The sequence below is a fragment of the Carcharodon carcharias genome, chromosome 14 (assembly GCF_017639515.1).
Source record: "Carcharodon carcharias isolate sCarCar2 chromosome 14, sCarCar2.pri, whole genome shotgun sequence".
Classification (NCBI taxonomy): domain Eukaryota; kingdom Metazoa; phylum Chordata; class Chondrichthyes; order Lamniformes; family Lamnidae; genus Carcharodon; species Carcharodon carcharias.
Window position 1 is genome coordinate 56447842 of NC_054480.1, and position 18364 is coordinate 56466205.

Here is an 18364-nt window from a genome sequence, read left to right on the forward strand (position 1 = left end):
ATATAACTTAGTCTGTAAATAGCACAAATACGGTACAGGGCATTTATAAATATCAAATGAGTTTGGAAATTTGAAATAAATTCACAGAAGTAACTCAAAGTAAAATCAGCTGCTAGGAGCATGGAAATGTTCATTGTGGATCAGAGTTAAATGCTGCAGGCTACAATGATTAGGTCGATTATCCTGGTGTTTCAGGGGAATGAGGAAGGGTGGCAATGCCATAGTGGTATTATCATCGGACCAGTAATCCAGAGACTCAGGGTAATGCTTTGGGCATGCAGGTTCAAATCCCACCATGGTAGATGGTGGATTTTGAATTTAATAAAAATCTGGAATTAAAAATCTAATGATGACCATGAAACCATTGTCGATTGTTGTAAAACCCATCCAGTGCACTAATGTTCTTTAGGTAGGAAATCTGCCGTCTTTACCTGGTCTGGCCCACATGTGACTCCAGACCCACAGCAATGCAGCTGACTCTTAAATGTCCTCTGAAATGGCCTAGCAAAGCACTCAGTTGTATCAAGACCACTAAAAAGCCTAAAAGGAATGAAACTGGTTGGACAACCTGGCTTCAATCTGGGTACCAGAAATGGCAAACTCAGCCCGGTTGACCTTGCAAGTCCTCCTTATTAACAACTAGGGGCTAGTGCCAAAATTGGGAGAGCTGACTCACAGACTATTCAAGCAACAGCCTGACATAGTCATACTCATACCTTGCAGATGATGTCCCAGACCACCATCACCAGCCCAGTAGAACAGACCCAGCAGAGATGGTGGCACTATCTCCAATCCTTCAGCTGAGAGATTTGGGCTGTCAAATGTTCCACAAAGTAAAAGCTTCACAATTTCCTTTTGTAGCCACCTGACTCCCGGCAATTGTTTGCGGTTTTATAAATGATGGGAGAAGGGCAGGTTACAATTCGTCAAAGAAAATAATTTTTGGTTGGGTTTTTTCAGACAGTAAACCTTTTAAGTTTAATTTTTAAAATGGGTGAATATTGATTGTTAGTTAGTTCAGAGCTAATTTTAATCACGGTATACAGTTGGGAGGGAGTTGCCCTGGAGTCCTCAACATGGACTCTGGACCCCGTGCTCTCCCTTTATTGTCAATGGATCAAGATCCTAGAACTCCATCCCTAACAGGATTACCTGTTCGGACAGAATTCCACGTTGGTCCCAAATCTCAAACACTCTCTCGGGAGCTGGAGCCACACAACCTGATTCGCCTCATGGAAATGCCTTCCATGCCCTTTAACTTTGTGCAGAGGGTTTCCTGTACGGGCTGCTGCTGCATACCCTTCAATTCCTTGCCTTTGCCCGCCACCCAGACACGTCCTGCCATGCTTTGTTACCGTCTGATGACGGAGGTCCCCAGCGAAGGGCCCTTTACGGGGGTGTCCCCCCCTTTTCCACTGGGGACCTGAAATGGAGGATATTGCACGCAGCAATATGTCGGTTCATGGAATCCCTGTGCATTTTTAGTGCCCCTGAATAAATAAAAAATATATAAGTGCAGGACTTCTTGATTAAGTTTGAAATAAAAGCTTTCTGAAATGAAAGAAAAATGATTCAAACAGTAAAAGAAACATTCTCAATAATAATAGGCCTTGTGGACTCCGTGGACCACACATAAGTAAGTTGTCGTAGGCTGCACCCTCTTTTTAGTTACTTGAAAAACCTTCTACTGTTGTTTTGTTTGCACTTCAATTCCTTGCTCCTGATCTACAGGCACCCAGTGTGGAGAGGGGCGGGGAGGGAGGACGACCTTCTCATGAACCCGTTCCTGGGCCAAGTTGGCCATTAACAGGTCCAGGCAGCGGACAATCAAGGGGGTTGTCCAACCCAACTATATGCCCCTCTTCCGCGGCTAAGTTTGCGGCTGGGTGTCTCTGGAGAGGGAGCACGCGGCATCTGCCGTCACCATCAAGGCCTTCTGTGTTCAGTGGGCATCGCAGGGACTGGGGTGTTTTATCGACCCCTTTAATCATATTTTGATTTAATGTTTATAAGTTTCTTTTAAATTTTGCCCCTTTTTTCCCAGTTTCTCTTTAATGAGCTGCCTTTTACTTTGTCTCTGATTTTGTTAATTTAGCTTATTTGGTTTGTGCTCAAAAGAGTTACACCACATGAACTGCGGCAGTTCAAGAAAGCAGCTCACAATCACCTAACTAAGGGAAATTCAGGGTGGGCAATAAATTTTGGCCTTGCCGGCAAAGCCCAAAGCCCATGAATAAATAAAAAATATATAAGTGCAGGACTTCTTGATTAAGTTTGAAATAAAAGCTTTCTGAAATGAAAGAAAAATGATTCAAACAGTAAAAGAAACATTCTCAATAATAATAGGATGACTGTTAATACAAAAAGGGCAGCCTCAAGTGCTATATGACCTCTTAAGCCTTAAGGTATTGAAGGCTAAGTAGATTGAATTCATGGATGCTAGAACATTGCCAATGTCATTGCAGCCCATGGGGACCCATAGCCATAGTATAGAAGTATGGATTTAAATTACATTTTAAAACTATTTTCTCAGGCTGAGAAATCATTGAGGCCTCGAGGGGATCCCTTTTAATTACAATCAAGAATAATTGCAGAGGCAACCTTGATCATCAAATTTATTGTTTTATTAAGATTACATGAATGACCCTTAATGCCTTTTATTCATAAGTTCACTTTTTTTCTTTAAACTAATATTTATGTTTTCATCATTGGTTTGAACAATAGACAGCAATATTCTGGTCACAGACTATTAAAAAATGAGAACTTGTGAGTTCTAATCAACTATGAATGAATTAAAATGGGAATGAGCATGGGAACAGGAAATAGAAACTAGAGCAATACATATCAGCCAACTCAATAACTTTAAAGCTTTGATATGGTATCACCCAACAGACTAATAAATAAGGTCAAAACATGGTGAAGTCAAGGGACAATTAACCAAATTGTAGCCAGGCAGCTGAAAGACAACTCAGAGTTTCAGAGTAAATGGCAGCAATTCCAAACAGCAGAAGCTGACAAATGGATAGCCAGAAGAATCGAAGCAGGAACCACTATCATTCATGGCTTATATTAACAATTTAGACTTTGGAATCAAAAACACAATTTCTAGATTTGCAGATGATACCAAATTGGAAAGAATTTTCAACACTGAGGAGGACTGGAACAAATTACAAGAAAACATTAATAAGCTTGAAGAGCGAGCATATAATTAGCAAATGTTTCTCAATATAGATAAGTATGGAGAATTGCATTTTGGTAAGAAAAATATAGGGCTCACATATCACTTGGAAAATAAGGGCAGAACATAGCCGCCGGCGAGCAGGGGCGGGTCCGATATGCCGATGCCTAAAATGACGCGAGATGACGTCGGGCGTGCATCCCCAGGTCATCGCGCGTCATTTCAATATTGCGTTCGGCGGGCACGTGCTGGAGGCTGCTGTGCGCCTGCCAAACTGTCAAAGGCCTATTAAGGCCATTAAGAAAGTAATTTACTCTATTAACAATGTTGCACGTCCAACCATAAGGTTGGCGGGCAGGCAAAAACCCAAGCGGCCTTTGTGTTTTCCCTTCTCCCCCCGCCTGCACAGGTAGTGCTGACTGCTACCGGCTGCGCATTACGCTGGGCGGGCCTTCATTGGCCTGCCCGTGTAAAATGGCACAGTGCAGCCGATCATGGGTGGTGATCAGCTCCGCGCCCGCCCCCGCCTAGCCCGCCCACCATAGGTAAGATTCTACCCTAAGCACCTAAATGTGTTTTCCAGGAAACCTCATCCACGAGTGGGATGAGGTTTCCTAAAGGTTTTATAAAATTAATAAATAAATGTTGTCAACTTCACAAACATGTCCCAGCTCATGTGACACTGTCACAAGGGGACATGTTTGAATAATTTTTTACTTTATTTTTCAAAAACTTTTATTATCCACTTAATCCCCCGAGGCAACTCCGTGCCTTAGCGAGATTGCTGCGCTCTTTCATGCGCATGCGCAAGCGCAAAAGAGCGCAGACCCCGACTCTCTCTCCTCCCCCCGCCCGCACAGGTAGTGTTGACTGCTACCTGTCGCGTATTACGCTGGGCGGGCGTTCATTGGCCTGCCCGTGTAAAATGACGCAGTGCAGCCGATCATGGGTGGTGATCAGCACCGCGCCCGCCCCCGCCCAGCTCGCCCACCATAGGTAAGATTCTACCCTAAGCACCTAAATGTGTAGAGGAGTAAAGGAATCTGGGGATACAAATGTATAAATCACTAACCATTACAATGCAGGACAATAAGGCCAAAACCAAGCACCAAGGTTTATTTCTAGGGGGAATAGAATTGAAAAATGGAGATGTTATTCTAAGCCTGTATCAAATCTGATTAGGCTACACTTGGAGTACAATGTGCGGTTCTTCATCATATAAAAAGAATATAGAGGCACCAGAAAAGGCGCAAAAAAATTACAAGGATGACTCCAGAACTGTGAGGCTACATCGATCAGAAAAGGATGAACAAGCTGTTTCTCTTTTCTCTTGAAACGAGAAGGCTGAGGGGTGACCCAATAAAGGCATTTAAAATTATGGAAGCTTTTGATAGTGTGGAGATAGATTGTGTGTTTCATTAGTGGGAAACAGCAAAACTAGAGGCCATCAATATAATATAGACACCAAGGTTGAATAGTTGAGGTGAAAAGGATAGATGTATTTAAAGAAGTCAGATACGTATATGAAGGAAAAGGGAATAGAGGGTTATAGTGATAGAGTTAGACGTGGAAAGCTGGGAGGAGGCTTGAGTGAAGTATAAACACTGGCATGGGGTGGTTGGGCTAAATGGCCTGTTTCTGAGCTGTATATTCTATCTAAAATTTAAAATTTTGAATACATTTAAATAATTGTTTCAGCTATTAGTGAACATTTAACTTATAAGACACAGTTAGTGCAAAATCAACTTCAATCAGTGTTTTAAGTTAAATCCATGTTTTACACTTCACCTTTAAGTCCATATGCAACAACAAATTTCCTTCATATACTTCACATTCCATCATTGAGTGACTATAATTTTAGAAAAATGGTTTAGAAGATGTAAACCAGAGAAGGCATTACCTTACACAAGATGTGAGATTTAGGTTATTAGCATTCTGGGTAATTGATATTAAATACAATTTCAACTGCCTAAAATTAATCCATCACTGCAGATAATAAATCATTTATACAACATACTTAATTTTAATTAAATGTTAGAGTCCTATAGAGCATTCAAGAATATCAAATACTTTGAAACCTCAAGTTCAAAGGTATCAAATCTAAATTCAGCAACCTGAAGAGGATGGACCAGGTATCACAGAATTACAGAATCTTTACCGTGCAGAAGGAGGGCATTAGGCCCATCAAGTCTGCACTGGCTCTCTGAAAGCACATTCTATCTAGTCGCACTCCCCTGCACATTCTTTCTTTTCAGATAGCAATCCAATTCCCTTTTGAGCACCATTTCTTTCTATTCATTTGAAGGATGTGGACATCACTGGCTGAGCCAACATTTAATACCCATCCCTAATTGCCCTTGATAAGGTGGTGGTGAGCTGCCTTCTTGAACCACTGCAGTCCATGTGGTGTAGGTGCTGTTAGGAAGGGGCTTCCAGGATTTTGAACCAGCAAAAGTGAAGGAACAGCAATATATTTCCAAGTCAGGATGGTGAGTGGCTTGGAGGGGAACTTGCAAATGGTGGTGTTATCATGAATCTGCTAATCTTGTCCTCCTAGATGGTAGCGGTTGTGGGTTTGTCAAAGGAGCCTTGATGAGTTTCTGAAGTGCATCTTGTAGATGGTACACACTGCTGCTACTGTTCGTCAATTGTGGAGGGAGTGAATGTTTGTGGGTGTGGTGCCAGTCAAGCAGGCTGCTTTGTCCTGGATGGTATCAAGCTTCTTGAGTGTTGTTGGAGCTTTGCTTATCTAGGCAAGTGGAGAGTATTCCATCGCACCCCTGATTCGTGCCTTGTAGATTGTGGCCAGGGTTTGGGGAGCCAGTTGGGAGTCACTCACCGCAGGATTCCAAACCTCTGACCTGCTCTTGTAGCCACAGTATTTATATAGCTAATCCAATTCAGTTTCTGGTCAATGTTAACCTGCAGCACGTAGATAGTGGGTGATTCAGTTATGGGAATACCATTGAATATCATGGGATGATGAGTTAGATTCTCTCCTGTTGGAGATGGTCATTACCTGGCACTTGTGTGGTTCAAATGTTACTTGTCACTTATCAGCCCAAGCTTGGATGTTGTCCAGGTCTTGTTGCATTTTAACATGGACTGCTTCAGTATCTGAGGAGTCATGAATGGTGCTGAACATTGTGCAATCATCAGCGAACATCCTGACTTCTGACCTTATGATGGAAGGAAGGTCATTGATGAAGCAGCTCATGATGGTTGGGCCTAGGACACTACCATGAGGAACTCCTGCAGTGATGTCCTGGAGCTGACATGACTGACCTCCAACAACCACAACCATCTTCCTTTGCCCTAGGTATGATTCTAACAAATGGAGAATTTTACCCCTTATTCCTATTAACTCCTGCTTTGCTAGGGCTCCTTGATGCCACACTCAGTCAAATGTGGCCGTGATGTCAAGGGAAATCACTTTCACATCACGTCTGGAGTTCAGCTGTTTTGTCCATGTTTGAACCAAGGCTGTAATGAGGTCAGAAGTTGAGTGGCCCTGGCAGAACCCAACGTGAGCGTCAGTGAGCAGGTTATTGCTAAGTAAGTACCGCTTGGTAGCACTGTTGATGATCCCTTCCATCACTTTACTGATGATCGAGAATAGACTAATGGGCGGTAATTGGTCGGTTTGGATTTGTCCTGCTTTATCTCTACAGGGCATACCTGGGCGATTTTACACATTGCTGGGTAGATGCCAGTGTTGTAGCTGTACTGGAACAGCTTGGCTAGGGGTGCGGCAAGTTCCAGAGCACAAGTCTTACAGTACTATTGCCGGATTATTGTCAGGTCCCATAGCCTTTACAGTATTCAGTACCTTCAGCCGTTTCTTGATATCACATGGAGTGAATCGAATTGGCTGAAGATTAGCCAGAAGTGCTGCAGCCTTTTCTTTTGCACTAATGTGTTGGGCACCCCCATCATTAGGGGTGGAGATATTTGTGGAGCTTCCTCCTCTGATAAGTTGTTTAATTGTCCACCATCATTCACGGCCGATTGTGGCAGGACTGCAGAGCTTAGACCTGATCTGTTGGTTGTGGAATCGCTTAGCTTTTTCTATCACTTGCTGCTTATGCTCTTTGGCATGCAAGTAGTCCTCTATTATAGCTTCACCAGGTTGACGCCGCGTTGTTGGGTATGCCTGGTTCTGATCCTGGCATGCCCTGCTACACTCTTTATTGATGCAGTGTTGATCCCCTGGCTTAGTGGTAATGGTAGAACAGGGGATTCGTCAGGCCAAGAGGTTACAGATTATGTTTGAGTACAGTTGTGCTACTGCTGATGGCCCACAGAGCTCATGGATGTCCACTCTTAAGTTGCTAGATCTGTTTGAAATCTAACCCACACAACATAACGGAGAGTATCCTCAATATGAAGGTGGGACTTCGCCTCCACAAGGATTGTGCGGTGGTCACTCCTACTGGTACTGTCATGGACAGATGTATCTGTAGCAGGCAGGTTGGTGAGGATAAGGTCAAATATATTTTTCCTTCTTGTTGTTTCCCTCACCAGCTGCCGCTGACCCAGTCTAGCAGCTATGTCCTTTAGGACTCGGCCAGCTCGGTCAGTAGTGGTGCTACCAAGCCACTCTTGGTGATGGACATTGAAGTCCCCCACCCAGAGTACACTCTGTGCCCTTTCCACCCACAGTTCTTCCTCCGAGTGGTGTTCAATGTGGAGGAGTATTGATTCATCAGCTGAGGGGGACGAAGGGGGGGGTGCAGTATGTGGTAATCAGCAGGAGGTTTCCTTGCCCATGTTTGACCTGATGCCATGAGACTTCATGGGGTCTGGAGTCAATGTTGAGGACTCCCAGGGAAACTCCCTCCCCATTTCTGCTGCGTCTGTCCTGCAGGTGGGACAGGACATGTGCAGGGATGGTGATGGTGGTGTCTGGGAATTTTCTATGAGGTATGACTCCGTGAGGATGACTATGTCAGGCTGTTGCTTGACTAGTCTGTGAGATAGCTCTCCCAGTTTTGGCACGCCCCCTGATGTTAGTAAGAGAGACTTTGCAGGGTTTATTAGGGCTGGGTTTGCCATTGTGATTTTTGGTGCCTAGTTCAACGCCAGGTGGTCCATCCAGTTTCAGTCCTTTGAGCCTTCAAGCCTTTGATGCTTTTTAACAGTTTGATACTACTGAGTGGCGTTTTAGTGTCAGATCACAAAGCATTGTTAGGGTTGTCAGTGAAGATAAAGCAATCCCACTGATAGCCTCAGCTAGAATTCAAAGATGGGCTTTAATTTTGTCAGCATATGAGTACACTTTCATGCACCATCCAGATGTGCATACAGCAAATGCAGACACCCTCAGTCGTCTCCCTTTGCCCGATAGTATTACACACGTACCAGTACCTCAAGAGGTAATTGAATTGCATTGAATTTCCTGGACTCCTCACCAGTCTGCGCGAGACAGATAAAGATCTGGATAAATCGGAATCCAATTTTAGCAAGAGTCCATGAACTGGTATAACAAGGATGATCAAATGCACAAGCCCCTGAAGAACTAAAACCATTCTTTGTACATAGATCTGAACTGAGTTGTCAAGGTGGTATCTTGTTATGGGGAGCAAAAGTTGTTATCCCTGTGCACAGAAGAGAACCACTATTGGAAGAGCTTCATAGTGCGCATCCTGGTATTTCAAAAATGAAGATGCTTGCACGAAGTTATACCTGGTGGCCAAGTATAGACAATGATATAGAAAAAATTGGTGAAACACTGTTTCCAGTGTCAGCAACAGCAGAAGTTACCAATTTCAGCTGCACTGCATCCGTGGGAGTGGCCTAGTCAACCCTGGGTTAGACTACATATAGACTTTGTAGGTCCATTTCTAGGTACCTGTTTCTTGTGATTATCGATGCACATTCCAAATGGATGGATGTATTTGAAATGAGATCACCTACTTCATCTGGAACCATTGAAAAACTGCGCCAGTGTTTCACTGTTCATGGTTTACCTTAAGCTATTGTGTCAGACAATGGCACAGCTTTCACTAGCACTGAATTCCAAAGATTCATGAATATAAATAGGGTTAAACACATCAGAACAGCACCATATCATTGCTCATCCAATGGATTAGCAGAAAGAGCAGCAAAAACCTTTAAAACAGGCATAAAGAAACTAACAGAAGGAACGTTAGAAACACAAATTTCAAGATTTCTGTTCAGCTATCGCACAACTCCTCATGTGATCAATGGTTTAACAACTTCAGAATTGTTAATGAAGCACTGGATTCATAGAAAATTGAATCTAGTATTCCCTAATTTACGGGGGAAGGTGGAGAGAAACCAGGGTAGTCAGAAAGTGAATCATGATGCTTACAGTAAGGATCAAAGTTTACTGTGGGAGAGAGACAGCTTTTGTACGAAATTTTACAACTGGTTCAAGATGTGTCCCTGGTGCAATCGTCTCTGAAACAGGACCTTTATCTTATCAGATAGAAGTGGAAAACAGGATTGTTAGGAAACAGGTGGATCATCTCAGAAGTCAAGAAATCCTCCAACAATCGATTAATCCACCTGAAATCAAAGTCAAAACTTCGACCCCCGAGGTGCCAGATCGACAAAGAATAGACGTACCTGGTACCTCTCCTGAAGTATATAATTCTGAACTGCCATTGTCTAGGCATGTCCCTGAAGCTGCAGTTCCTGCTCAAGTTGATCCAGTGGAAGAACCTCCAGTTGTAGAGTTGTGTCGCTCTACCTGAATCTGAAGAATTCCTTAAAAACTAAATTTATAATGGCATTATAAAATGTATATCATTGTATATAATATGGATTAAGATGTTTTTGTAAATAAGAGGGTAAAACAAAACTAAAGGGGGAGGAATGTAGTAATTGTAAGGTAAACCATTTCTGACTGCTATGGGGATCATGTGACTATATAGATTAATCAGTCCTAAGCACAGGGAATCTTAGGGCTGGAGCTTTTTAGCCTTGGTCTTGGAACAAGCATGTAATCTCATCTGGAGTCTGTAAATAAAGTTTACTATTTCTTACAAGAAACCTGTCCTGCACTCGAAATTTATTACTGGCTAAGAGTGGGCTGGTGGAGACTGGTGCAGAGGGAGGTGGCAGAGAGGATATGGGGTTGGAAATTCAGCTTGAGGTTAGATAGGAAGCTGAGGTAAATAACCTTGTTCAGCCTAAGAGATTGTCTAGGGTGGAGTTGAAATCAGTGAATACGGAGCTTGTCAGACGATGGTTTTGGTCTTCCCAATGTTTAATTGGGGCAAGTTGTGGCTCACTTGGAAATGGGTGGTCAGAAAAGCAGTGAGTGTTGAGGTTGAGATAGCTGATGGAGAGCAGGAGCTGGCTGTTTGCATCATGCATGCAGTATCTGACTCTGTGCAATATTTCTCCTATAACCCTGATGTTTTTGACTAGCCTCATGATTGTTGATTATTCTTTGTGTAAAGTTTTGTTGTTATCGCTCTGATCTTAAAAGAATGTCTTTTCAATAATGTACTCATTATTTAGTCATGTTCAAGGCAGGATGGGAGAGATGGGGTAAAATTGCTCCTGTTCACAGGTATACTGAAGAACTGATGAGAGGAAAGCTGTAAAAAAAATCTACTTTCTTTCTACCCTTCATACCTTCTTGTTTTCCCAGTTTACAGGTATGCCTTCTGTAGTAATTATAGTTTTGAAAAACATAGGACTGTAGCTTTAAGAATCACATGATCAGTGTAAACCAATCAATTTGTAGTGCGGGGAACCTCCAGGGCAGTTATGGAGTTAGATACACACATGTAGCTGCTGCTATTGTCATGTAAATAAAGTTTAATGTTTCCACCAAGAAAAGTTGCCCAGAAAAGCAACTCTATAATACGTTCACTTATTCCTTTTTGTTCTTCTCACTGGCTACTTTTACAGATAATGCATACTATATTTGAAAAAAAAAAAATCACAGGCTACAAGTCCTCACTGCTTGTCATTTTCTGTCCAAGTGTCTTCTGCGTCTGAAATAAAAATAGAAAACGCTGAAACTAATCAGCAGGGTGGGCAACATCTGTGGAGAGGGAAACATAGCATTCCAGGTCATGACCTATCATCAGAACCGGTGCTAGTCAGAAATGCATGGGGCAGAAATTTCCCCCCATCAGGGGGGTTGTGCGGGGGCGGCAGGGGTGGGCGCGAACCTGATCGGTGCCCCCGATCAGGGATGCGCTGCCATTTGACGTGGGTGGCCCGGAAGTGCCGAGTGCGAGTGCTCCCTTTGCGGGCAGGGGAGGATTCCCTGAGTGGTTCCCTGCGCTCTATCGTGCATGCACATGAAAGAGCACAGAGATCTCCCTGAGGCACAGAAGGGCCTCAGGGAGATCAGTTTAAGATTTAAAATTTAAATAAAGGAAAAAAATACTTTTAAAACATGTCCCCTCATATGACAGTGTCACATGAGCTGGGATATGCCAATGAATTTTTTCAAAAATTTTTATTTCATTAATAAATCCTTCTTGAAACCTCATCCAGCCCGTGGATAAGGTTTCATGAAAAATGCAAAGGCCGCCTGGGCTCTTTGCCTGCCCGCCAAACTTAAGGTTGGACAGGCAGCCCAGTTAAGTACCTCAATTAGTTTTTAACAGGCCTTAATAGGCCTTTGATAGTTCGGCGGACACGCAGCTGACTCTGCTCCACGCCTGCCGAACTGAGGATCAGAATGACATGCGGTGATGTCGGGACACCCGCCTGATGTCACCGCGCGTTATTTTACGCGTCGGCGAATAGGACCCACCCCCTACCTTCCGCTTGCTGACGGGAAAATGCTGCCCATGGTACCAGGTGTTGGATTCTTTTCTGTTTTGTTACTTTTTGCACAGACGTAAGTTATAAGAACCGCAGAATCAAGTCTTTGAGCAAGATTTTTCCAAATCAGTGGAGATCCCTTCATTGTGTAGTTTCCAGGTCAGAAGATCACATGGGCATGATGCGAGATTTTACCTGAAATATTCCCAGAAGAAGGCAATTAAAATTGAGTAGGTGGGGTAGGGCAGCTAATTAAGAATTTGGGGCAGTCCTTCATTATGCCAGTCCCATCAGAGTGCCAGAAGTTCTGAAGATTTTGCATGCTATGTGTAATAAACATGATGTACCGGACAGGTTTCTGACTTGAAACAGACAACTTTATTTACAGAGCTCTTGTAGAAGCTACATGTTTGAAACAGGTCCACGATTAGAAAACTTCGCCCTTAGGATTACCTGTGCTTAGGGCTGATTGGTCAGTACGATCACGTGACCCCAAAGGCAGTAGGAAAGGTTTTACCTACAATCACTACACTACACAGAAAGGTAGCCGCTGCTAAGGGAGCCAGGAGAAGGTGAGGGTACCTCAAAATGGAGGCACCCTCAGACTGGTGGGTATCATTTTATTTTATGTGATGGGTCAAACAGGCAGGCCCCAGTGAATAGATATGAAACCCTCCATGCCTCCCCAACCCTCCAGAGGCTCTCTCCCACAGCAATGCAGACTTCAGTTCCAATGGCCCTCCCAGGAACCCACAAGGAGGTCACCTTCATGCAGTTGGCAGTCTCCCCTTGTGGCAGCGGGCCATTTTGCCAGTAACCCAGGAAAACAGCCCTTGTCTGGGCCTTTAATTATTCAAATTGGCTGCTGCCTCCATTCGGTGGGCAGCTAAGCTGAGCCACAGCCAGTCCCACCACTGGGAAACCTCTCCTGCAGTGGAACTGAGTCAGGGGGCCATTCTGACCAGGCTCCCTGCTATTTTTTCTGGATCCACCTTCCTTGGCCGCCCAGTCCATCACCCGGGACCAGGAACATTTCAAACTTTGTCTTTAATGAGCTCATGTTACACAACCCAGTATGGGTACTTGGTCAAATACAATTCCACTTGAATATATGATTCTTTATTATTGAGTTTGCAACTCACTATAAAACCCAGGTACCATGCTTTACCATTTCAGCCTGACCATAGCAAATAGTATTTTGCTCAAAATACTTACACTAATTCGACCTTTGATCTCTCCATTCCGAGCATACTAAAAATACACTGCAATATATTAAGAGAGACACAGAAGAGTTATCTGAAACAAAAAGCAGCATAAGAACTGGTTGTGCCATCATGTTCACCACACCAGTACCAGTCGAGCTCCATCCAAATAAGACTCCCACCAGCTCACAAGTGATGTTCTCAATTTTAGCCACGTGGTTGTTGATGTCCACAACAACTGCTTGATTCAAACACTGAAACTTTGTTGAAACTGTGTATGCCATTTCAATGTCTTCTTCCTCCAAATAGCAACACAATTAGGATCAAAGTTAGGTTCCTGCAAGCACAGATTCTCAGGATGCCATTTTAAAGTATGTTGGTCTTTGATCACTTTCTGCTGATAGCATTGTAAACTACTGCACTTCATAATTGGAAGATGATTATTATTGATTAGAACAATAAGATGCTGCTTCCGGATGTATGTGTATCTATATCTGATTATTATTAGCAATAAACCTATAACAAGAATGCAAATTTGTACAAACTGCCAACAATGCCTCAAATCAATTACCATTGTATTTAGTAAACCCTTTGCTGATACCAACAAATCCAAAAATAATATTACATTAAACCTCAGGTAGCTTTCCAAAAATAAAGTGTTGCTTTGCTATGATCTCCATGTTTATTTTAGAATCTAAAACCCAGGTACTTGCTAAAAGAATGCAGCCACCAGGCTCATCGTTTAAATCAAAAGAATTTTATGACACCAAAATCAGAGAACATAAATAATAATAAATGCAACATACCTTAAATAATCAGCTACCTTAAAGATGATGAAAGTATAATGAACTCAGTTACCTATTAACTAAGCTGAACTCTTTAATTCACATTTCCTTCTACACCATTGTTACAGACAGGGAGAGGTGATAGGACAACTATTCCCCTTTTTCCACAACTCTTGGTTGCTTGCATCAAGTTATAATTTTAGAAGAAGTGTATTACACCTTTTAAGTGACTTCAAAGGATAGACACAAACAGGCTTTCCAGTAAGTTTAAATCAAAAAGATAAAAGTTTATTTATACACCACATAAAATGTGAACGCAGAGTAAAATTTTCCATGTCCACTGGCGTTGGGTGTGTTCAGCGGCCTGAGTGGACAATATGGAGAGGAGGCCAAAAATCGATTTCATTACGTTGTGAAACCAGTTTGCAATTGTCTGCTCTGCTCATAAGTGGCAGGTCACGTTTCCCATCATCTGACGTCGGGAACCTCATTGTAATACATCTGCATATCAGTATAAGGCCAGCCCACCTGAATCATACCCCCACGTTGGGTCATCTGCCCACGTCAGAGGGAAAACACGTTGGTGCAGAACACATCTTGACAAGTGTAATGTGCAGAAGTTGGGGCTTATCATCAGGGCCTTGCTCACATCACAGACATCCTAGGAGCAGAAGATGCTGGTGCTTGACAGCAACAGGACCCTGGAGAAACATCCATGGCATGCTGGGTGGATACTCATGGACATGGCTCTGCTGAAAAGCAGCCCATGGAAGTTGGAAATTCAGAATTCTGGGTCAGCTCACAATGGATGATGGTCGAGGGGGTGGAGAGGAAGGTCCAGCTGTATATGGGAGAGAAAAATATACAGGTGGGTGGGAGAGGGAGGAGTAGGATTGAATGGGAGAGGAAGAGGTGTTGGGGCGGGTGAGGTAGGGAGGGGGGAACAAAGATGTCGGGGGGAAGCTGGGAAGGGGGGTAATGAAGGTTTCAGGGGGGTGAGGTTGTAGGGGGAGCAAAGATGTTGGGGGGAATTTGAGAGTGGGGAGGGATATGGAGAGGACAGGGTAATGGGGGATAAGATGGCAAATGGGGAAATAGGTGTAAGGGAGGGTGTAAGGTGTAAGGAAAGGAGTTCAGAGTGTGGAAGGAGTCCAGAGAGGGGAAGGAGTAAAGGTGGCAGAAGAAGTAGGGGTATCTGAAGGAGCCAGGAAGGGGGAAGGATTAAGGGGTTGGAAGTTTAGTGGGGGAGTCCGGGGTGGGGTGGGAGGACAAATAAGTGCGCGGCGGGAGGGGGGGGGTAGTCTGTTGGGGGGATGAGGGTGGGGAGGAGTTCCAAAGGAGGAAGGAGTCCAAAGGGATGATGTCCAGGTGAATGTGCAAAGGATGAATCTGCTGAATCCATGACTGCCTCCTGCGGAGCGAACTGAGGATGGGTATGAGGGAATGGTGAGAATGACCGAGGGCAGGATGAGATGGTAGGGTGGGGATGAGGGTGCAACGATATTGGTAGAAGGGACTGCGAGGGTTGTTGGTAGGGACTCAGAGACAGACACGGACCCTGGGGGTGGGAAGGAGAATGTTGGGGAGGTTAACGTGGATGGGGTGGGATATTTGGGATGGAAGGGAATGTGCATGTTCACCAGTTCATCCCCAAAAGCAAAGGGTTGTGGCTAGTAGGCCACAGAGAGGGAGTGGAAGGTGATGCCAGGGGATCGACAGTAATGGGGTAAAAAGAATTGGGTGACTGGGGGAGGGGAAAGGATGAGGTATGCAAGAAAAACTGTAGCACTACCATATGATCATTGGGTGGGAGGAGATGCAGGTCAGCTCAGATGATCAACTGAAAGTGGCATTGAAAATGCTCAGTACATTAAGATAAGCATGATGCATGCAAGGGCGAGCGCTTGCATAAGGCTCCAAAAATCTCTACCAAGCACACACTTCTCCATCCAGAATCATTCGTGGGCCAGCAGCGTGCAGCTAACCTGCTAGTGGTGGGGGAGACTTGCAAAGCCTGACAATGAAGCTGAAAGACACCATTACACATTATTCAGTGAAAGTGAATATTTTTCCAGATTGTAAAGTGACAACATGTGTTCACCCATGCAACCACTTCTGATCATAATTTCTTAACTCTTGAATGCCTTAGGCTTCTAGTTGCCGTCCTGACATCCATAGCCAGGGTGGAGACAGCCAGTGCAATGATTGGCCCTGTTGGCTCTGATGCCTTCGGCATTGGTCCTCTGTAGAGCTGAGGACTTCGGGGGCCCCGGTTTGCTTTGGCTGTCTTCCTGTGAACCAGCTGTTGCCTCTGCAGTGACAGAGGGTGAGATGAGCTTGAGAGGATCACAGGCAAAGAGGACTCAGGCGGGGTGTGCAGCTTCTGAGATTCCTGAGTGGATGACCCAGGGGTGTCCAGCTGCCACTATTCGTCCCTTCAGGTGCCTGAGGGCCCCAGCCTGACTCTTTGATAGGAAGGAGCACCTGGGGGGATGCTGAGGCACCCTGTTTCCCTCTGGCATTACCACTGCAGTAACTCACCTATGTCTACTGCAATGGAGTGCAGGTCTGCATACATCTCTGCCTTCTGCTGGACCAGGGTCTCCATGACATCTGCCATCCTCCCAATGGAGACCTCCACACGCACATGTGGGCACCACTTTATCCGAGAGCAGGCAGGCGCACTCCTCCAACTTGAGTGCCACTCTGCTGAGGCTTTCCAACAGCTCTGCATGATGCCCCCCTACTTTCTGCTGATTTTGCAGGATGAGTTGGAACCCAAATCCAGAGGCTCATCATCTGACTCGAACCTCAGATGGCACTTCTCCAGCAGGCCTCTGAGTTACTCTGTACAGATGTTATTATGCTGGAGATCTGCCTGACCTTCAGATCAAATTCAGTAGTTTAATTGCCCCATTGCAGGCTCTAGCTCAGGTCTGTAAATAAAATCCAACAATTTTAGCTACGTCTAAATAAGGGGAGCCCGGCTGAACGTACTTCATCCTGCTGCGGACACATGTCCATGCAGAGCCCACCAGATTGTGAACCTGAGCCTGCTCTAGGTCCCACTGGGGTGTGTGACTCTGCACTTGTGGAAGGTGTGGGTAAATGCTGTGATGGATCTTCTAGGCTGCTTATTTCTAGCTCTACAATGGAGGAGGAGTCCTCTTGGCTGGAGGTCAGGACGTGAATGGAGCTGAGGGACTGGCTGGCTGAGGGTGTTGATCACTTGGTAGAGCTCGCTGTGAACCAAAGTAGAGATAATTAGTGCATGTAAAAACAGAGAATGCTGGAAAAACTCAGCAAGTCTGGAAGCATCTGTGGAGTGAGAAAAGTTAATGTGTCGAGTCTGTATGACTCTTCTTCAGAGCCAGGGTCAGTCACTCTTCTCAGCAATCTCAAATAATTAGTGTATGTCAGCAGAGTAAAAAGCAGGAGAGAGAGCACTCACATTTGCGTTGAGAGAGGGATGATGTTCTGCAGGATCCTCACGAGGGTGTTCACCGCCAACTTCACCATCGCCACAGGCACGGCCCACGTCCTTACCAGTCAGCACAATGGCACACTCCTCAAAGTGAGTGAGGGGCCCAATGTGGGCCATTCCACCCCAGGTCTGGGACCTCTCCCTGCTGTCGTGATCAGGCTTCTCCTGTATGGAAACAGATGGAGAGAATGTGAGCAGGACACATGGCTCTGCATAGAATGTTTGTGTGGTAAGCGGAGCCTAATGGAGATGTGAAGGTGCGTGTTAATGTTGTCCCTTGAGGTGTGAGATCCCTGTGGATGCGTGATGGGTTTGTCCTTTGTGTGAATTGTGTTATGACACAGCAGTTAGTAAAGGCTGAATTGTTTAAATCCCAAAGGGAAACTTGAACAACTGTCATAACCTATATTTTCAATTGGTATGTTTGAGATGCAGCTCTGAATTCAGGAATAAAATCACCAAGCCTCAAGTGGTTGTTATATTAAACGATTAAATTTAACAACTAATTAAACACGTACACATCTACAAATTACTACCATAATAACTTTTAAACAAATCCCCTAATTAATCACTCCCAGGTAAATCTTCACCAAGACAACAATAACCCATCGACTTTAAACAGACACCAGTCAAAGCAAGTTGACATTATGAATTCAAAATGAGGTTCCTTTCAATTTGGTTCCTTTTCAGATGTAGTTGTAGAGCTTACAGGCTAGTTAGATCTTACATGTCTCTGACCTACACACACAAAACTCCTTTCTGTTTATACCTAGCTTCCCCTTTGAATGTAGATTTTCCATTGTATTGTTAGGTTTTTTTTAAATTTTACCTCTCCTAACAATAAATCTTTCATTCCACCAACTTTATTAGCAATATAAACACATTGTTTGATGTCTCCTAGCTAGGTGCAAGATTTTACCCATTATTTTAAATGGTTTATGCAATAAATGCAAATGTA

At 44.2% G+C, this 18364-nt stretch overlaps 1 long non-coding RNA gene across 1 annotated transcript; it reads left to right on the forward strand.

Annotated features, from left to right (window-relative positions):
- The first annotated feature begins 4119 nt into the window (after positions 1 to 4119).
- On the forward strand, positions 4120 to 10191 carry LOC121287470. Its single transcript, XR_005945195.1, has 2 exons — positions 4120 to 4174; positions 9628 to 10191. It is a non-coding gene; the product is annotated as an uncharacterized LOC121287470 (long non-coding RNA).
- Positions 10192 to 18364: the final 8173 nt, after the last annotated feature.